This window comes from Procambarus clarkii, chromosome 13 (genome assembly GCF_040958095.1).
Source record: "Procambarus clarkii isolate CNS0578487 chromosome 13, FALCON_Pclarkii_2.0, whole genome shotgun sequence".
In the NCBI taxonomy this organism is placed as follows: Eukaryota; Metazoa; Arthropoda; class Malacostraca; order Decapoda; family Cambaridae; genus Procambarus; species Procambarus clarkii.
Genome location: NC_091162.1, coordinates 24,727,378 through 24,753,068, shown reverse-complemented (window position 1 = coordinate 24,753,068; position 25,691 = coordinate 24,727,378). Strand labels below are relative to the sequence as shown.

Genomic DNA, 25,691 nt, shown 5'->3' with positions numbered 1-25,691 from the left:
CACCAGCTACTGCCATACACACACTTGTCCTACACCCAACACCAGCTACTGCCATACACACACTTGTCCTACACACTACACCAGCTACTGTCATACACACACTTGTCCTACACACTACACCAGCTACTGCCATACACACACTTGTCCTACACCCTACACCAGCTACTGCCATACACACACTTGTCCAACACCAGCTACTGCCATACACACACTTGTCCTACACCCTACACCAGCTTCTGCCATACACCCACTTGTCCAACACCAGCTACTGCCATACACCCACTTGTCCAACACCAGCTACTGCCATACACACACTTGTCCTACACCCAACACCAGCTACTGCCATACACACACTTGTCCTACACCCAACACCAGCTTCTGCCATACACACACTTGTCACACACCCTACACCAGCTACTGCCATACACACACTTGTCCTACACCCAACACCAGCTACTGCCATACACACACTTGTCCTACACCCAACACCAGCTACTGCCATACACACACTTGTCCAACACCAGCTACTGCCATACACACACTTGTCCTATACCCAACACCAGCTACTGCCATACACACACTTGTCCTACACACTACACCAGCTACTGCCATACACACACTTGTCATACACCCTACACCAGCTACTGCCATACACACACTTGTCATACACCCTACACCAGCTACTGCCATACACACACTTGTCCTACACCAGCTACTGCCATACACACGCTTGTCCTACACCAGCTACTGCCATACACACACTTGTCCTACACCCAACACCAGCTACTGCCATACACACACTTGTCCAACACCAGCTACTGCCATACACACACTTGTCCTACACCCAACACCATCTACTGCCAAACACACACTTGTCCAACACCAGCTACTGCCATACACACACTTGTCCTATACCCAACACCAGCTACTGCCATACACACACTTGTCCTACACCCTACACCAGCTACTGCCATACACACACTTGTCCTACACCAGCTACTGCCATACACACACTTGTCCTACACCCAACACCAGCTACTGCCATACACACACTTGTCCTACACACTACACCAGCTACTGCCATACACACACTTGTCCTACACACTACACCAGCTACTGCCATACACACACTTGTCCTACACACTACACCAGCTACTGCCATACACACACTTGTCCTACACCCTACACCAGCTACTGCCATACATACACTTATCCTACACCCAACACCAGCTACTGCCATACATACACTTGTCCTACACCCTACACCAGCTACTGCCATACGCACACTTGTCCTACACCCAACACCAGCTACTGCCATACACACACTTGTCCTACACCAGCTACTGCCATACACACGCTTGTCCTACACCCAACACCAGCTACTGCCATACACACACTTGTCCTACACCAGCTACTGCCATACACACACTTGTCCTACACCCAACACCAGCTACTGCCATACACACACTTGTCCTACACCCAACACCAGCTACTGCCATACACACACTTGTCCTACACCAGCTACTGCCATACACACACTTGTCCTACACCCAACACCAGCTACTGCCATACACACACTTGTCCTACACCCAACACCAGCTACTGCCATACACACACTTGTCCTACACCAGCTACTGCCATACACACACTTGTCCTACACCATCTACTGCCATACACACACTTGTCCTACACACAACACCAGCTACTGCCATACACACACTTGTCCTACACCAGCTACTGCCATACACACACTTGTCCTACACCCTGCACCAGCTACTGCCATACACACACTTGTCCTACACCCAACACCAGCTACTGCCATACACACACTTGTCCTACACCCAACACCAGCTACTGCCATACACACACTTGTCCTACACCCAACACCAGCTACTGCCATACACACACTTGTCCTACACCCAACACCAGCTACTGCCATACACACACTTGTCCTACACCAGCTACTGCCATACACACACTTGTCCTACACCCAACACCAGCTACTGCCATACACACACTTGTCCTACACCAGCTACTGCCATACACACACTTGTCCTACACCCTACACCAGCTACTGCCATACACACACTTGTCCTACACCCTACACCAGCTACTGCCATACACACACTTGTCCTACACCCAACACCAGCTACTGCCATACACACACTTGTCCTACACCCTACACCAGCTACTGCCATACACACACTTGTCCTACACCCTACACCAGCTACTGCCATACACACACTTGTCCTACACCAGCTACTGCCATACACACACTTGTCCTACACCCTACACCAGCTACTGTCATACACACACTTGTCCTACACCCAACACCAGCTACTGCCATACACACACTTGTCCTACACCCTACACCAGCTACTCCCATACACACACTTGTCCTACACCCTACACCAGCTACTGCCATACACACACTTGTCCTACACCCTACACCAGCTACTGCCATACACACACTTGTCCTACACCCTACACCAGCTACTGCCATACACACACTTGTCCTACACTCTACACCAGCTACTGCCATACACACACTTGTCCTACACCCTACACCAGCTACTGCCATACACACACTTGTCCTACACCCTACACCAGCTACTGCCATACACACACTTGTCCTACACCCTACACCAGCTACTGCCATACACACACTTGTCCTACACCCTACACCAGCTACTGCCATACACACACTTGTCCTACACCCTACACCAGCTACTGCCATACACACACTTGTCCTACACCCTACACCAGCTACTGCCATACACACACTTGTCCTACACCCTACACCAGCTACTGCCATACACACACTTGTCCTACACCCTACACCAGCTACTGCCATACACACACTTGTCCTACACCCTACACCAGCTACTGCCATACACACACTTGCCCTACACCCTACACCAGCTACTGCCATACACACACTTGTCCTACACCAGCTACTGCCATAAACACACTTGTCCTACACCCTACACCAGCTACTGCCATACACACACTTGTCCTACACCCTACACCAGCTACTGCCATACACACACTTGTCCTACACCAGCTACTGCCATACACACACTTATCCTACACCCAACACCAGCTACTGCCATACACACACTTATCCTACACCCTACACCAGCTACTGCCATACACACACTTATCCTACACCCGCTACTGCCATACACACACTTGTAATACACCAGCTACTGCCATACACACACTTATCCTACACCCAACACCAGCTACTGCAATACACACACTTATCCTACACCCAACACCAGCTACTGCCATACACACACTTGTCCTATACCCAACACCAGCTACTGCCATACACACACTTATCCTACACCCTACACCAGCTACTGCCATACACACACTTGTCCTACACCCAACACCAGCTACTGCCATACACACACTTGTCCTACACCCAACACCAGCTTCTGCCATACACACACTTGTCATACACCCAACACCAGCTACTGCCATACACACACTTATCCTACACCCAACACCAGCTACTGCCATACATACACTTGTCCTACACACTACACCAGCTACTGCCATACACACACTTGTCCTACACCCAACACCAGCTACTGCCATACACACACTTGTCCAACACCAGCTACTGCCATACACACACTTGTCCTATACCCAACACCAGCTACTGCCATACACACACTTGTCCTACACCCTACTCCAGCTACTGCCATACACACACTTGTCCTACACCCAACACCAGCTACTGCCATACACACACTTGTCCTACACCCAACACCAGCTACTGCCATACACACACTTGTCCTACACACTACACCAGCTACTGTCATACACACACTTGTCCTACACACTACACCAGCTACTGCCATACACACACTTGTCCTACACCCTACACCAGCTACTGCCATACACACACTTGTCCAACACCAGCTACTGCCATACACACACTTGTCCTACACCCTACACCAGCTTCTGCCATACACCCACTTGTCCAACACCAGCTACTGCCATACACCCACTTGTCCAACACCAGCTACTGCCATACACACACTTGTCCTACACCCAACACCAGCTACTGCCATACACACACTTGTCCTACACCCAACACCAGCTTCTGCCATACACACACTTGTCACACACCCTACACCAGCTACTGCCATACACACACTTGTCCTACACCCAACACCAGCTACTGCCATACACACACTTGTCCTACACCCAACACCAGCTACTGCCATACACACACTTGTCCAACACCAGCTACTGCCATACACACACTTGTCCTATACCCAACACCAGCTACTGCCATACACACACTTGTCCTACACACTACACCAGCTACTGCCATACACACACTTGTCATACACCCTACACCAGCTACTGCCATACACACACTTGTCATACACCCTACACCAGCTACTGCCATACACACACTTGTCCTACACCAGCTACTGCCATACACACGCTTGTCCTACACCAGCTACTGCCATACACACACTTGTCCTACACCCAACACCAGCTACTGCCATACACACACTTGTCCAACACCAGCTACTGCCATACACACACTTGTCCTACACCCAACACCATCTACTGCCATACACACACTTGTCCAACACCAGCTACTGCCATACACACACTTGTCCTATACCCAACACCAGCTACTGCCATACACACACTTGTCCTACACCCTACACCAGCTACTGCCATACACACACTTGTCCTACACCAGCTACTGCCATACACACACTTGTCCTACACCCAACACCAGCTACTGCCATACACACACTTGTCCTACACACTACACCAGCTACTGCCATACACACACTTGTCCTACACACTACACCAGCTACTGCCATACACACACTTGTCCTACACACTACACCAGCTACTGCCATACACACACTTGTCCTACACCCTACACCAGCTACTGCCATACATACACTTATCCTACACCCAACACCAGCTACTGCCATACATACACTTGTCCTACACCCTACACCAGCTACTGCCATACGCACACTTGTCCTACACCCAACACCAGCTACTGCCATACACACACTTGTCCTACACCAGCTACTGCCATACACACGCTTGTCCTACACCCAACACCAGCTGCTGCCATACACACACTTGTCCTACACCAGCTACTGCCATACACACACTTGTCCTACACCCAACACCAGCTACTGCCATACACACACTTGTCCTACACCCAACACCAGCTACTGCCATACACACACTTGTCCTACACCAGCTACTGCCATACACACACTTGTCCTACACCCAACACCAGCTACTGCCATACACACACTTGTCCTACACCCAACACCAGCTACTGCCATACACACACTTGTCCTACACCAGCTACTGCCATACACACACTTGTCCTACACCATCTACTGCCATACACACACTTGTCCTACACACAACACCAGCTACTGCCATACACACACTTGTCCTACACCAGCTACTGCCATACACACACTTGTCCTACACCCTGCACCAGCTACTGCCATACACACACTTGTCCTACACCCAACACCAGCTACTGCCATACACACACTTGTCCTACACCCAACACCAGCTACTGCCATACACACACTTGTCCTACACCCAACACCAGCTACTGCCATACACACACTTGTCCTACACCCAACACCAGCTACTGCCATACACACACTTGTCCTACACCAGCTACTGCCATACACACACTTGTCCTACACCCAACACCAGCTACTGCCATACACACACTTGTCCTACACCAGCTACTGCCATACACACACTTGTCCTACACCCTACACCAGCTACTGCCATACACACACTTGTCCTACACCCTACACCAGCTACTGCCATACACACACTTGTCCTACACCCAACACCAGCTACTGCCATACACACACTTGTCCTACACCCTACACCAGCTACTGCCATACACACACTTGTCCTACACCCTACACCAGCTACTGCCATACACACACTTGTCCTACACCAGCTACTGCCATACACACACTTGTCCTACACCCTACACCAGCTACTGTCATACACACACTTGTCCTACACCCAACACCAGCTACTGCCATACACACACTTGTCCTACACCCTACACCAGCTACTGCCATACACACACTTGTCCTACACCCTACACCAGCTACTGCCATACACACACTTGTCCTACACCCTACACCAGCTACTGCCATACACACACTTGTCCTACACCCTACACCAGCTACTGCCATACACACACTTGTCCTACACTCTACACCAGCTACTGCCATACACACACTTGTCCTACACCCTACACCAGCTACTGCCATACACACACTTGTCCTACACCCTACACCAGCTACTGCCATACACACACTTGTCCTACACCCTACACCAGCTACTGCCATACACACACTTGTCCTACACCCTACACCAGCTACTGCCATACACACACTTGTCCTACACCCTACACCAGCTACTGCCATACACACACTTGTCCTACACCCTACACCAGCTACTGCCATACACACACTTGTCCTACACCCTACACCAGCTACTGCCATACACACACTTGTCCTACACCCTACACCAGCTACTGCCATACACACACTTGTCCTACACCCTACACCAGCTACTGCCATACACACACTTGCCCTACACCCTACACCAGCTACTGCCATACACACACTTGTCCTACACCAGCTACTGCCATAAACACACTTGTCCTACACCCTACACCAGCTACTGCCATACACACACTTGTCCTACACCCTACACCAGCTACTGCCATACACACACTTGTCCTACACCAGCTACTGCCATACACACACTTATCCTACACCCAACACCAGCTACTGCCATACACACACTTATCCTACACCCTACACCAGCTACTGCCATACACACACTTATCCTACACCCGCTACTGCCATACACACACTTGTAATACACCAGCTACTGCCATACACACACTTATCCTACACCCAACACCAGCTACTGCAATACACACACTTATCCTACACCCAACACCAGCTACTGCCATACACACACTTGTCCTATACCCAACACCAGCTACTGCCATACACACACTTATCCTACACCCTACACCAGCTACTGCCATACACACACTTGTCCTACACCCAACACCAGCTACTGCCATACACACACTTGTCCTACACCCAACACCAGCTTCTGCCATACACACACTTGTCATACACCCAACACCAGCTACTGCCATACACACACTTATCCTACACCCAACACCAGCTACTGCCATACATACACTTGTCATACACCCTACACCAGCTACTGCCATACACACACTTGTCCTACACACTACACCAGCTACTGCCATACACACACTTGTCCTACACCCAACACCAGCTACTGCCATACACACACTTGTCCAACACCAGCTACTGCCATACACACACTTGTCCTATACCCAACACCAGCTACTGCCATACACACACTTGTCCTACACCCTACTCCAGCTACTGCCATACACACACTTATCCTACACCCAACACCAGCTACTGCCATACACACACTTGTCCTACACCCAACACCAGCTACTGCCATACACACACTTGTCCTACACACTACACCAGCTACTGCCATACACACACTTGTCCTACACACTACACCAGCTACTGCCATACACACACTTGTCCTACACCCTACACCAGCTACTGCCATACACACACTTGTCCAACACCAGCTACTGCCATACACACACTTGTCCTACACCCTACACCAGCTTCTGCCATACACCCACTTGTCCAACACCAGCTACTGCCATACACACACTTGTCCTACACCCAACACCAGCTACTGCCATACACACACTTGTCCTACACCCAACACCAGCTTCTGCCATACACACACTTGTCACACACCCTACACCAGCTACTGCCATACACACACTTGTCCTACACCCAACACCAGCTACTGCCATACACACACTTGTCCTACACCCAACACCAGCTACTGCCATACACACACTTGTCCAACACCAGCTACTGCCATACACACACTTGTCCTATACCCAACACCAGCTACTGCCATACACACACTTGTCCTACACACTACACCAGCTACTGCCATACACACACTTGTCATACACCCTACACCAGCTACTGCCATACACACACTTGTCATACACCCTACACCAGCTACTGCCATACACACACTTGTCCTACACCAGCTACTGCCATACACACGCTTGTCCTACACCAGCTACTGCCATACACACACTTGTCCTACACCCAACACCAGCTACTGCCATACACACACTTGTCCAACACCAGCTACTGCCATACACACACTTGTCCTACACCCAACACCATCTACTGCCATACACACACTTGTCCAACACCAGCTACTGCCATACACACACTTGTCCTATACCCAACACCAGCTACTGCCATACACACACTTGTCCTACACCCTACACCAGCTACTGCCATACACACACTTGTCCTACACCAGCTACTGCCATACACACACTTGTCCTACACCCAACACCAGCTACTGCCATACACACACTTGTCCTACACACTACACCAGCTACTGCCATACACACACTTGTCCTACACACTACACCAGCTACTGCCATACACACACTTGTCCTACACACTACACCAGCTACTGCCATACACACACTTGTCCTACACCCTACACCAGCTACTGCCATACATACACTTATCCTACACCCAACACCAGCTACTGCCATACATACACTTGTCCTACACCCTACACCAGCTACTGCCATATGCACACTTGTCCTACACCCAACACCAGCTACTGCCATACACACACTTGTCCTACACCAGCTACTGCCATACACACGCTTGTCCTACACCCAACACCAGCTACTGCCATACACACACTTGTCCTACACCAGCTACTGCCATACACACACTTGTCCTACACCCTACACCAGCTACTGTCATACACACACTTGTCCTACACCCAACACCAGCTACTGCCATACACACACTTGTCCTACACCCTACACCAGCTACTGCCATACACACACTTGTCCTACACCCTACACCAGCTACTGCCATACACACACTTGTCCTACACCCTACACCAGCTACTGCCATACACACACTTGTCCTACACCCTACACCAGCTACTGCCATACACACACTTGTCCTACACTCTACACCAGCTACTGCCATACACACACTTGTCCTACACCCTACACCAGCTACTGCCATACACACACTTGTCCTACACCCTACACCAGCTACTGCCATACACACACTTGTCCTACACCCTACACCAGCTACTGCCATACACACACTTGTCCTACACCCTACACCAGCTACTGCCATACACACACTTGTCCTACACCCTACACCAGCTACTGCCATACACACACTTGTCCTACACCCTACACCAGCTACTGCCATACACACACTTGTCCTACACCCTACACCAGCTACTGCCATACACACACTTGTCCTACACCCTACACCAGCTACTGCCATACACACACTTGTCCTACACCCTACACCAGCTACTGCCATACACACACTTGCCCTACACCCTACACCAGCTACTGCCATACACACACTTGTCCTACACCAGCTACTGCCATAAACACACTTGTCCTACACCCTACACCAGCTACTGCCATACACACACTTGTCCTACACCCTACACCAGCTACTGCCATACACACACTTGTCCTACACCAGCTACTGCCATACACACACTTATCCTACACCCAACACCAGCTACTGCCATACACACACTTATCCTACACCCTACACCAGCTACTGCCATACACACACTTATCCTACACCCGCTACTGCCATACACACACTTGTAATACACCAGCTACTGCCATACACACACTTATCCTACACCCAACACCAGCTACTGCAATACACACACTTATCCTACACCCAACACCAGCTACTGCCATACACACACTTGTCCTATACCCAACACCAGCTACTGCCATACACACACTTATCCTACACCCTACACCAGCTACTGCCATACACACACTTGTCCTACACCCAACACCAGCTACTGCCATACACACACTTGTCCTACACCCAACACCAGCTTCTGCCATACACACACTTGTCATACACCCAACACCAGCTACTGCCATACACACACTTATCCTACACCCAACACCAGCTACTGCCATACATACACTTGTCATACACCCTACACCAGCTACTGCCATACACACACTTGTCCTACACACTACACCAGCTACTGCCATACACACACTTGTCCTACACCCAACACCAGCTACTGCCATACACACACTTGTCCAACACCAGCTACTGCCATACACACACTTGTCCTATACCCAACACCAGCTACTGCCATACACACACTTGTCCTACACCCTACTCCAGCTACTGCCATACACACACTTATCCTACACCCAACACCAGCTACTGCCATACACACACTTGTCCTACACCCAACACCAGCTACTGCCATACACACACTTGTCCTACACACTACACCAGCTACTGCCATACACACACTTGTCCTACACACTACACCAGCTACTGCCATACACACACTTGTCCTACACCCTACACCAGCTACTGCCATACACACACTTGTCCAACACCAGCTACTGCCATACACACACTTGTCCTACACCCTACACCAGCTTCTGCCATACACCCACTTGTCCAACACCAGCTACTGCCATACACACACTTGTCCTACACCCAACACCAGCTACTGCCATACACACACTTGTCCTACACCCAACACCAGCTTCTGCCATACACACACTTGTCACACACCCTACACCAGCTACTGCCATACACACACTTGTCCTACACCCAACACCAGCTACTGCCATACACACACTTGTCCTACACCCAACACCAGCTACTGCCATACACACACTTGTCCAACACCAGCTACTGCCATACACACACTTGTCCTATACCCAACACCAGCTACTGCCATACACACACTTGTCCTACACACTACACCAGCTACTGCCATACACACACTTGTCATACACCCTACACCAGCTACTGCCATACACACACTTGTCATACACCCTACACCAGCTACTGCCATACACACACTTGTCCTACACCAGCTACTGCCATACACACGCTTGTCCTACACCAGCTACTGCCATACACACACTTGTCCTACACCCAACACCAGCTACTGCCATACACACACTTGTCCAACACCAGCTACTGCCATACACACACTTGTCCTACACCCAACACCATCTACTGCCATACACACACTTGTCCAACACCAGCTACTGCCATACACACACTTGTCCTATACCCAACACCAGCTACTGCCATACACACACTTGTCCTACACCCTACACCAGCTACTGCCATACACACACTTGTCCTACACCAGCTACTGCCATACACACACTTGTCCTACACCCAACACCAGCTACTGCCATACACACACTTGTCCTACACACTACACCAGCTACTGCCATACACACACTTGTCCTACACACTACACCAGCTACTGCCATACACACACTTGTCCTACACACTACACCAGCTACTGCCATACACACACTTGTCCTACACCCTACACCAGCTACTGCCATACATACACTTATCCTACACCCAACACCAGCTACTGCCATACATACACTTGTCCTACACCCTACACCAGCTACTGCCATATGCACACTTGTCCTACACCCAACACCAGCTACTGCCATACACACACTTGTCCTACACCAGCTACTGCCATACACACGCTTGTCCTACACCCAACACCAGCTACTGCCATACACACACTTGTCCTACACCAGCTACTGCCATACACACACTTGTCCTACACCCAACACCAGCTACTGCCATACACACACTTGTCCTACACCCAACACCAGCTACTGCCATACACACACTTGTCCTACACCAGCTACTGCCATACACACACTTGTCCTACACCCAACACCAGCTACTGCCATACACACACTTGTCCTACACCCAACACCAGCTACTGCCATACACACACTTGTCCTACACCAGCTACTGCCATACACACACTTGTCCTACACCATCTACTGCCATACACACACTTGTCCTACACACAACACCAGCTACTGCCATACACACACTTGTCCTACACCAGCTACTGCCATACACACACTTGTCCTACACCCTGCACCAGCTACTGCCATACACACACTTGTCCTACACCCAACACCAGCTACTGCCATACACACACTTGTCCTACACCCAACACCAGCTACTGCCATACACACACTTGTCCTACACCCAACACCAGCTACTGCCATACACACACTTGTCCTACACCCAACACCAGCTACTGCCATACACACACTTGTCCTACACCAGCTACTGCCATACACACACTTGTCCTACACCCAACACCAGCTACTGCCATACACACACTTGTCCTACACCAGCTACTGCCATACACACACTTGTCCTACACCCTACACCAGCTACTGCCATACACACACTTGTCCTACACCCTACACCAGCTACTGCCATACACACACTTGTCCTACACCCAACACCAGCTACTGCCATACACACACTTGTCCTACACCCTACACCAGCTACTGCCATACACACACTTGTCCTACACCCTACACCAGCTACTGCCATACACACACTTGTCCTACACCAGCTACTGCCATACACACACTTGTCCTACACCCTACACCAGCTACTGTCATACACACACTTGTCCTACACCCAACACCAGCTACTGCCATACACACACTTGTCCTACACCCTACACCAGCTACTGCCATACACACACTTGTCCTACACCCAACACCAGCTACTGCCATACACACACTTGTCCTACACCCTACACCAGCTACTGCCATACACACACTTGTCCTACACCCTACACCAGCTACTGCCATACACACACTTGTCCTACACTCTACACCAGCTACTGCCATACACACACTTGTCCTACACCCTACACCAGCTACTGCCATACACACACTTGTCCTACACCCTACACCAGCTACTGCCATACACACACTTGTCCTACACCCTACACCAGCTACTGCCATACACACACTTGTCCTACACCCTACACCAGCTACTGCCATACACACACTTGTCCTACACCCTACACCAGCTACTGCCATACACACACTTGTCCTACACCCTACACCAGCTACTGCCATACACACACTTGTCCTACACCCTACACCAGCTACTGCCATACACACACTTGTCCTACACCCTACACCAGCTACTGCCATACACACACTTGTCCTACACCCTACACCAGCTACTGCCATACACACACTTGCCCTACACCCTACACCAGCTACTGCCATACACACACTTGTCCTACACCAGCTACTGCCATACACACACTTGTCCTACACCCTACACCAGCTACTGCCATACACACACTTGTCCTACACCCTACACCAGCTACTGCCATACACACACTTGTCCTACACCAGCTACTGCCATACACACACTTGTCCTACACCCTACACCAGCTACTGCCATACACACACTTGTCCTACACCCAACACCAGCTACTGCCATACACACACTTGTCCTACACCAGCTACTGCCATACACACACTTGTCCTACACCAGCTACTGCCATACACACACTTGTCCTACACCCTACACCAGCTACTGCCATACACACACTTGTCCTACACCCAACACCAGCTACTGCCATACACACACTTGTCCTACACCCAACACCAGCTACTGCCATACACACACTTGTCCTACACCAGCTACTGCCATACACACACTTGTCCTACACCAGCTACTGCCATACACACACTTGTCCTACACACTACACCAGCTACTGCCATACACACACTTGTCCTACACACTACACCAGCTACTGCCATACACACACTTGTCCTACACCCTACACCAGCTACTGCCATACATACACTTATCCTACACCCAACACCAGCTACTGCCATACATACACTTGTCCTACACCCTACACCAGCTACTGCCATATGCACACTTGTCCTACACCCAACACCAGCTACTGCCATACACACACTTGTCCTACACCAGCTACTGCCATACACACGCTTGTCCTACACCCAACACCAGCTACTGCCATACACACACTTGTCCTACACCAGCTACTGCCATACACACACTTGTCCTACACCCTACACCAGCTACTGTCATACACACACTTGTCCTACACCCAACACCAGCTACTGCCATACACACACTTGTCCTACACCCTACACCAGCTACTGCCATACACACACTTGTCCTACACCCTACACCAGCTACTGCCATACACACACTTGTCCTACACCCTACACCAGCTACTGCCATACACACACTTGTCCTACACCCTACACCAGCTACTGCCATACACACACTTGTCCTACACTCTACACCAGCTACTGCCATACACACACTTGTCCTACACCCTACACCAGCTACTGCCATACACACACTTGTCCTACACCCTACACCAGCTACTGCCATACACACACTTGTCCTACACCCTACACCAGCTACTGCCATACACACACTTGTCCTACACCCTACACCAGCTACTGCCATACACACACTTGTCCTACACCCTACACCAGCTACTGCCATACACACACTTGTCCTACACCCTACACCAGCTACTGCCATACACACACTTGTCCTACACCCTACACCAGCTACTGCCATACACACACTTGTCCTACACCCTACACCAGCTACTGCCATACACACACTTGTCCTACACCCTACACCAGCTACTGCCATACACACACTTGCCCTACACCCTACACCAGCTACTGCCATACACACACTTGTCCTACACCAGCTACTGCCATAAACACACTTGTCCTACACCCTACACCAGCTACTGCCATACACACACTTGTCCTACACCCTACACCAGCTACTGCCATACACACACTTGTCCTACACCAGCTACTGCCATACACACACTTATCCTACACCCAACACCAGCTACTGCCATACACACACTTATCCTACACCCTACACCAGCTACTGCCATACACACACTTATCCTACACCCGCTACTGCCATACACACACTTGTAATACACCAGCTACTGCCATACACACACTTATCCTACACCCAACACCAGCTACTGCAATACACACACTTATCCTACACCCAACACCAGCTACTGCCATACACACACTTGTCCTATACCCAACACCAGCTACTGCCATACACACACTTATCCTACACCCTACACCAGCTACTGCCATACACACACTTGTCCTACACCCAACACCAGCTACTGCCATACACACACTTGTCCTACACCCAACACCAGCTTCTGCCATACACACACTTGTCATACACCCAACACCAGCTACTGCCATACACACACTTATCCTACACCCAACACCAGCTACTGCCATACATACACTTGTCATACACCCTACACCAGCTACTGCCATACACACACTTGTCCTACACACTACACCAGCTACTGCCATACACACACTTGTCCTACACCCAACACCAGCTACTGCCATACACACACTTGTCCAACACCAGCTACTGCCATACACACACTTGTCCTATACCCAACACCAGCTACTGCCATACACACACTTGTCCTACACCCTACTCCAGCTACTGCCATACACACACTTATCCTACACCCAACACCAGCTACTGCCATACACACACTTGTCCTACACCCAACACCAGCTACTGCCATACACACACTTGTCCTACACACTACACCAGCTACTGCCATACACACACTTGTCCTACACACTACACCAGCTACTGCCATACACACACTTGTCCTACACCCTACACCAGCTACTGCCATACACACACTTGTCCAACACCAGCTACTGCCATACACACACTTGTCCTACACCCTACACCAGCTTCTGCCATACACCCACTTGTCCAACACCAGCTACTGCCATACACACACTTGTCCTACACCCAACACCAGCTACTGCCATACACACACTTGTCCTACACCCAACACCAGCTTCTGCCATACACACACTTGTCACACACCCTACACCAGCTACTGCCATACACACACTTGTCCTACACCCAACACCAGCTACTGCCATACACACACTTGTCCTACACCCAACACCAGCTACTGCCATACACACACTTGTCCAACACCAGCTACTGCCATACACACACTTGTCCTATACCCAACACCAGCTACTGCCATACACACACTTGTCCTACACACTACACCAGCTACTGCCATACACACACTTGTCATACACCCTACACCAGCTACTGCCATACACACACTTGTCATACACCCTACACCAGCTACTGCCATACACACACTTGTCCTACACCAGCTACTGCCATACACACGCTTGTCCTACACCAGCTACTGCCATACACACACTTGTCCTACACCCAACACCAGCTACTGCCATACACACACTTGTCCAACACCAGCTACTGCCATACACACACTTGTCCTACACCCAACACCATCTACTGCCATACACACACTTGTCCAACACCAGCTACTGCCATACACACACTTGTCCTATACCCAACACCAGCTACTGCCATACACACACTTGTCCTACACCCTACACCAGCTACTGCCATACACACACTTGTCCTACACCAGCTACTGCCATACACACACTTGTCCTACACCCAACACCAGCTACTGCCATACACACACTTGTCCTACACACTACACCAGCTACTGCCATACACACACTTGTCCTACACACTACACCAGCTACTGCCATACACACACTTGTCCTACACACTACACCAGCTACTGCCATACACACACTTGTCCTACACCCTACACCAGCTACTGCCATACATACACTTATCCTACACCCAACACCAGCTACTGCCATACATACACTTGTCCTACACCCTACACCAGCTACTGCCATATGCACACTTGTCCTACACCCAACACCAGCTACTGCCATACACACACTTGTCCTACACCAGCTACTGCCATACACACGCTTGTCCTACACCCAACACCAGCTACTGCCATACACACACTTGTCCTACACCAGCTACTGCCATACACACACTTGTCCTACACCCAACACCAGCTACTGCCATACACACACTTGTCCTACACCCAACACCAGCTACTGCCATACACACACTTGTCCTACACCAGCTACTGCCATACACACACTTGTCCTACACCCAACACCAGCTACTGCCATACACACACTTGTCCTACACCCAACACCAGCTACTGCCATACACACACTTGTCCTACACCAGCTACTGCCATACACACACTTGTCCTACACCATCTACTGCCATACACACACTTGTCCTACACACAACACCAGCTACTGCCATACACACACTTGTCCTACACCAGCTACTGCCATACACACACTTGTCCTACACCCTGCACCAGCTACTGCCATACACACACTTGTCCTACACCCAACACCAGCTACTGCCATACACACACTTGTCCTACACCCAACACCAGCTACTGCCATACACACACTTGTCCTACACCCAACACCAGCTACTGCCATACACACACTTGTCCTACACCCAACACCAGCTACTGCCATACACACACTTGTCCTACACCAGCTACTGCCATACACACACTTGTCCTACACCCAACACCAGCTACTGCCATACACACACTTGTCCTACACCAGCTACTGCCATACACACACTTGTCCTACACCCTACACCAGCTACTGCCATACACACACTTGTCCTACACCCTACACCAGCTACTGCCATACACACACTTGTCCTACACCCAACACCAGCTACTGCCATACACACACTTGTCCTACACCCTACACCAGCTACTGCCATACACACACTTGTCCTACACCCTACACCAGCTACTGCCATACACACACTTGTCCTACACCAGCTACTGCCATACACACACTTGTCCTACACCCTACACCAGCTACTGTCATACACACACTTGTCCTACACCCAACACCAGCTACTGCCATACACACACTTGTCCTACACCCTACACCAGCTACTGCCATACACACACTTGTCCTACACCCAACACCAGCTACTGCCATACACACACTTGTCCTACACCCTACACCAGCTACTGCCATACACACACTTGTCCTACACCCTACACCAGCTACTGCCATACACACACTTGTCCTACACTCTACACCAGCTACTGCCATACACACACTTGTCCTACACCCTACACCAGCTACTGCCATACACACACTTGTCCTACACCCTACACCAGCTACTGCCATACACACACTTGTCCTACACCCTACACCAGCTACTGCCATACACACACTTGTCCTACACCCTACACCAGCTACTGCCATACACACACTTGTCCTACACCCTACACCAGCTACTGCCATACACACACTTGTCCTACACCCTACACCAGCTACTGCCATACACACACTTGTCCTACACCCTACACCAGCTACTGCCATACACACACTTGTCCTACACCCTACACCAGCTACTGCCATACACACACTTGTCCTACACCCTACACCAGCTACTGCCATACACACACTTGTCCTACACCCTACACCAGCTACTGCCATACACACACTTGCCCTACACCCTACACCAGCTACTGCCATACACACACTTGTCCTACACCAGCTACTGCCATACACACACTTGTCCTACACCCTACACCAGCTACTGCCATACACACACTTGTCCTACACCCTACACCAGCTACTGCCATACACACACTTGTCCTACACCAGCTACTGCCATACACACACTTGTCCTACACCCTACACCAGCTACTGCCATACACACACTTGTCCTACACCCAACACCAGCTACTGCCATACACACACTTGTCCTACACCAGCTACTGCCATACACACACTTGTCCTACACCAGCTACTGCCATACACACACTTGTCCTACACCCTACACCAGCTACTGCCATACACACACTTGTCCTACACCCAACACCAGCTACTGCCATACACACACTTGTCCTACACCCAACACCAGCTACTGCCATACACACACTTGTCCTACACCCAACACCAGCTACTGCCATACACACACTTGTCCTACACCCTACACCAGCTACTGCCATACACACACTTGTCCTACACCCTACACCAGCTACTGCCATACACACACTTGTCCTACACCCTACACCAGCTACTGCCATACACACACTTGTCCTACACCCTACACCAGCTACTGCCATACACACACTTGTCCTACACCCTACACCAGCTACTGCCATACACACACTTGTCCTACACCCTACACCAGCTACTGCCATACACACACTTGTCCTACACCCTACACCAGCTACTGCCATACACACACTTGTCCTACACCCTACACCAGCTACTGCCATACACACACTTGTCCTACACCCTACACCAGCTACTGCCATACACACACTTGTCCTACACCCTACACCAGCTACTGCCATACACACACTTGTCCTACACCAGCTACTGCCATACATACACTTGTCCTACACCCTACACCAGCTACTGCCATACATACACTTGTCCTACACCCTACACCAGCTACTGCCATACATACACTTGTCCTACACCCTACACCAGCTACTGCCATACACACACTTGTCCTACACCCTACACCAGCTACTGCCATACATACACTTGTCCTACACCCTACACCAGCTACTGCCATACACACACTTGTCCTACACCCTACACCAGCTACTGCCATACATACACTTGTCCTACACCCTACACCAGCTACTGCCATACACACACTTGTCCTACACCCTACACCAGCTACTGCCATACACACACTTGTCCTACACCCTACACCAGCCACTGCCATACACACACTTGTCCTACACCCTACACCAGCTACTGCCATACACACACTTGTCCTACACCAGCTACTGCCATACATACACTTGTCCTACACCCTACACCAGCTACTGCCATACACACACTTGTCCTACACCCTACACCAGCTACTGCCATACACACACTTGTCCTACACCAGCTACTGCCATACATACACTTGTCCTACACCCTACACCAGCTACTGCCATACACACACTTGTCCTACACCCTACACCAGCTACTGCCATACATACACTTGTCCTACATCCTACACCAGCTACTGCCATACATACACTTGTCCTACACCCTACACCAGCTACTGCCATACACACACTTGTCCTACACCCTACACCAGCTACTGCCATACACACACTTGTCCTACACCCTACACCAGCTACTGCCATACACACACTTGTCCTACACCCAACACCAGCTACTGCCATACACACACTTGTCCTACACCAGCTACTGCCATACATACACTAGTCCTCAACGGGCTGAGGAGCTCAACACCTTTGTTTAGTTACAAGCAGGTTACAGCATTGATGAACTAGTTACAGATATTACAGCTGCACAGTACTCTGGCACAGTACGCCCCGTGTTTGTTGGATGAGCAAATGTGTCACAAAGTTACAGTGGGATTTGGGTGACAATATTAGAGCGGTGGGGAGGCGGGGCTAGTTTATAGTATATATGTACTGTGTAGTAGGCAAGCTTAAAATACTTGATGAGAATTGTTAATAATTTTCATGGAGGACTTTACATATGGTCAGACGTGCCTCAGCAGGTGTTGTAAACCTCCAGAGGTACTTGTAGTCCAGGTTACGCCTAGTAGTAATATAGTCCAAAAGTCTCCTGATTTAACTGACTGCCCCGTAGATGTGGGACTTTGCACGGTGGTATGAGCATAGATCCAAGTGTAAATTTCACTTTCTCACGTCAATTAAATTTTGTTTCAATTTTCGGTATATTAATGTCTTTGAACCTCTCTGAGGCAGCTGTAGATGGTAATCGACTCCCTCTTCAAGAGAATATCCTTAGGCTAACTCATTAGTTGTCAGGCATTCAGAGGCCAATATGGCAGAGGATCCATAGGAGAGACTGATTTCATCATTGATTATTTTATTATATCTGTGCCTTGCTTCCTATACAACCACTTCAATTATTTCTTGACACGAGTGCAGTCAAGGATGACATTTACAAATAATGTCATGTTTAGATATATGTACGCGTTTGAGTGCAAGAAGTATGGGAAATAATTGCGTGAACAATGGAAGCTTAGTTATGAACACGGACTCCCCATTGTGAATAGGAGTCGCCTCACGGTCTTCTACACCCTGTCCTCTTACAAAAAGCTCGTATGCGTTACTCAAAACCAAAAATTGTCGTACTAGAAAATTGTAGCAACTGGCGGAAATGACGTAATGTCCCGGTTTCTTGGGTCCTCTGGTAGGTTAGGTGACGTCACTTTATTATGACCGTCTTCTTGACGTTCAGAACTCATAGGAAATTGAAAATTAAATAAGTTTATTGAGGTAAAATACACACAAAGGGATGAGGTAGCTCAAGCTATTCTCACCCCGTTCAGTACATCGTGTTAATACATACATAGACACACATCACAAGCAATAAACGTATTACCGAACATTCTGAGAGATAAACATATACATTTCCTAACTCATAGGAGGACGGTGTGTGTGTTAATGCCCTGCCCTCCAGGCCGCGCCAGTGGTCTGGTTATCTACCAGTGGTACGGCCAAGTGTACCTGTGTATCCCCCGCCTACTAACCTTGCTCCACATGTTGCCTTATAAGTTAACTCTCTTAATGAAAGAAATCAGTGTTGAATCTGGTCTTAAAGTTATGAATGGAGGCGGCTTCCTCGGTCGCTTCAGTACATTCCACTTGGGAAAATCCCCCAGCAAGAATTTATGTATTTATTTATTTATTTATTTATATACAAGAAGGTACATTGGGTTTGTGAGGATACATAGCATAGTACAGTATTTACACTCTTGTAAAGCCACTAGTACGCGCTGGGTTTCGGGCAGGTCCTTGATAGAACAGATAATTTTAAGTAGGTAAATTCTAGCAGAATTAATAAAATGATAACAAATACATTGCAAGAAAAAAAATGAGATGAGAGAGATTAGTAAGTATATTAAAGCACATTGGTATATTGAATTATATTATTTATTTAATGTTTGATTTAATTTATTTATAATTTATTATTTGATTTAAGCGGACTAATTTCTTAGTGGACGGGGTGATTCTATAGTTATCATGCTAGGAGCTTCCCTTCACAACCTGGAGGGAGTTATTTAATATTATCCTGATCGAAAATAATCGTTTGGTTTAATTACACTACTAATGGTTAGTGTACTAACTACTGACAGGTTAATTTTAAAATTCAGTACAGCTTAGCAGTTTAGTTCATTTATTATGCACCCCATACCCCATCTTGTGGGCGGTAGTGGAAAGGGTTACAGTGGATCACAATGGGCTCAGGAACTGAACCCCACAATTCATTTAGCTAAGCAAGTTACAATCTTGATGAGCTAGTTACAAAATTGAATGCACATCGTCACATCAATAGACTCAAGATCGACCACAAGTACAGTTGCTAAATTAATCAACTGACATATGTGGAGAGCTATTCTTAGCCCCTAACTGCCCTTGCCACTTCGGGGGGGGGGGGTATAGGGTGTTTATGTAGCTTGAGGGCACCAATCCCCCCAGCCACAGGGCATGGCGAGAAGGCACCCCTAAGCATACCTAATATCCTATCAAGCACAAACTAAAATACACATAAATGGCAGATCTCATCACAACCCACAAGAGTTAAGAATGATACAGTTGATATGTTTGTCCTGCACACCGCCACCCCTCCCTCACCTGCCGAAGCAACTAGCCCTTAATCTAAATTAAATTAAAATGGTATGACGTTCAAGCATTCTCCCGCCACCCCTCCCTCCCCCCCGTCCCAACCAGTCTTCTGAAAATAACTTAGCTTTCCGCTCGTATGTGCGCTATGGCCAAAAACTGACGTAATTTGAAATGAAATCGGCTCACGAAAGTGGTGTACTGTCCCGATTTCTGTTTGAGTCATCCAGCTTAGTTTGTTAGATTAGGAGAGGACTCTTTCAATTAACGTTTTTCATGACATTTCGAAACTTTAGGAGAATTTCCTACCCTCCTAACCTACCCGAGGACCCTTAACATACTGTTTTGGAAATAAAAAATCGCAAATATATTTTCAATTTTTTCAATTTTCAAATTGTCAGTTTTCGGCCATATGTGCAAACGGCTAAACTCGGACGTAATTTGTAAGAGGACAGGTTGTCTAGTGGGCAGCGGTGGATAGGTTACAATCACTTAGTTGCTACGTACAGTTAGCAAACTGGGGGTATTTGGCTAAGATTTCTGGCAGCAGATCATTTTGAATGAAATATTTACATATCTCTTGAACATTTATTATAGAATTGTCTCTGAATTCACGTATCTTTTCGCACTCCATCACATAGTGATAGAGGGTGTGGAAATAATTTTGTTGACACAGTTTACATTTGGTCAGGTCTACATCGGCAGATAATGAGAATTCCCAGAGATACTTGTAACCGAGTCTAAGCCGAGCAGTAGTAACATCTAGAAGTCTGCTGATTTTACTGGATGATCCATGGAAGTGTGGCTCCTCTTGCATGATAGATGGAATTACTGGTGTTGATTTCACTTTGCCTCAGAGCTACAAGATTTTGTGGAAGTTCTTGGTGTACTATTGCTCTCAAACTGCTTATTGACACTCCAACGTTATACTCAATTTCTCCTTGAAAGGCAGATTCTTTGGCTAACTCATCAGCTCTATCATGCATTCGGAGGCCAACATGAAATGGACTCTGTTACCATCATAAATAATTTTGTTGTATTTGTGTCTAGCTTCAGGCACGAGCATGTTACAGTTATGTCTTAAAGAATTGGGAGCAATTAAGGATAAGGAGTCACAATTAATGTATCAAGTTTGGAGACTTGTACACATTTCAGTGCAAGGATCAAGGCAAATAGTTCGGCCTGAAGGGTAAAGGCCCATTTGTTTATTCGGACTCCCCACTCAAAATACAAGCCATCGCCCATTGTCAGGACAACTGCACTTCCAGCTGCACCCGTGGTGAGGTGTAGGGAACCATCAGTGTATATAATTTGAGAGAGAGAATGCTCTGTCCACAGAGCATCAATATGGCTTAAGGCGTTGAGCTTTGCCTCAAGACGAAGCTTGGGCTGATCTTTAATTTGCTTAAGTGGAAAGGGAGGGATTAAAATTGGAAAGGGTGTAATCTCCCACGGTGCAGGAAAGTGCCGTTGTTGGCTCTCTTGGTACAAATTATAAATCTGATACATCCTGAGTTCAGTTCCAGTTTTAGTTATCTATTTGGAACAATGTTGACCTTTAATAAAGAAATTCTGGAGGGCTTCTGTGCAAGGGTTAGGATGAGTTAGCCTAAGCATTTTTATACCAACTTTACAGTTAACTTCAGTAACATGATCAGCGACGCTCGGAATATTAAGTTCCTTTCTTATGAACAAATCCACAAGGGCCGTGACGAGGATTCGAACCTGCGTCCGGGAGTATCCCAGACATTATCAATTTCTTGTGATTTGTTAATTTGATGCATCACGTTATTGTGATTTCTGTGTGCTCCTTTCTTATGTTAAGTATCTTTGTGGTACGAGGGCACCCAAGGATTATCCTCAAGGCTTAGTTCTGCAATTTTTCAAGCCCTCCAAGCTTTCTTTCAGGCATCAAAACAAGCAGAGGTGCAGCATAATCCACTAAAGATCTGATGTATGCAAGGTACATCATTTTGACAATTCTGACATTGGCACCATAGCCTGAGTGATAACCTGCAACAGCCTTGAGAGCTCGAAGCCTCTCTTTATACTGACGACAGAGTCTGAAGACAACAGGGCCATACAGTGGCACCTCAAGGCCAAGGTATTTGAATCTGTTTACATAGTCAAGCTGGGAGCCATCAGACAGTTGCATCTTGCGAACAGATCCTAGCTCCTCCCTGCCTGGGTGGGCACTGATTTAGTATCTTTGTTTTCTCTGCTAAGATGACTAAACCTAGAGTTAAAAGTGTTCTGCATGTTAGCATACCCAGTGGTGTGTATCGTTATATCATCAGCATAGCTAATGATGTGGACGTTGGGTTTCCTCGGTACAGAGTTTAACAGCGTGTTTATTAAGATATTAAATAATGTATGACTGAGGACACCTCCCTGTGGAGTGCCTAGTTCGAAGTCTCTTGTTACACTCCTATGTCCCTGGAAAACGGATGACTTTCTGTTGGATAAGTAACCCCTGATCTCTGATCCAACAAAGAAGCCGAGCACCAATATTATTCTCGCAAGCTCACTCAAGATAACATGTCGGTTTGCATCATAAAAGGTAGACTTGAGATCTAGGAAGGTATATGACTTCTCAGTGTGCAGGGTAAGAAAGGTGGTGATGCAATGATGCACACTCCTTCCATGCATGAAGTCATATATCTGGGGGATAGCATGATTCTTATACTATGGAGGAGACGGTTCTCTCCTCCATACCATTCTCTCGAATGTTTTGCAAATGCAGCTAGTAAGGGAAATTGGGCAGAAAGCATTCTCTTGATTTGTCTTGGGAATTGGAATGATTATACTGTTGGTCCAAGAGGTACGAAGTTCCCCAGTAACATAGCTCATATTATACAACTCAAGAAGGGTGATTTCCTGGTGCTAAAGGAAGCAAATGCAGTATGTCACAAGTGATACCATCCTCACCGGGGGATGTGGCTTTACCTGTGTTTAGGGCCGAAAATAACTCAAACTCGGTAAATGGCACGTTGCATTCATCTTCCTTGTGGAGCATGAAG

At 48.4% G+C, this 25,691-nt stretch overlaps 1 protein-coding gene across 3 annotated transcripts in view; it reads left to right on the top strand.

Annotated features, from left to right (window-relative positions):
* LOC123757264 (proteolipid protein 2) overlaps positions 1 to 25,691 on the top strand; it is a 106,993-nt gene that overhangs the window by 30,480 nt on the left and 50,822 nt on the right. The window contains exon 2 of one of the 3 annotated variants that reach the window (XM_069323809.1): positions 24,580 to 24,775. The exons of the other annotated variants lie outside the window; for them this stretch is intronic. The gene's annotated coding sequence lies outside the window, so the exon portion shown is untranslated. The remainder of the gene's footprint in view (positions 1 to 24,579; positions 24,776 to 25,691) is intronic. 3 annotated transcript variants of the gene reach the window in all.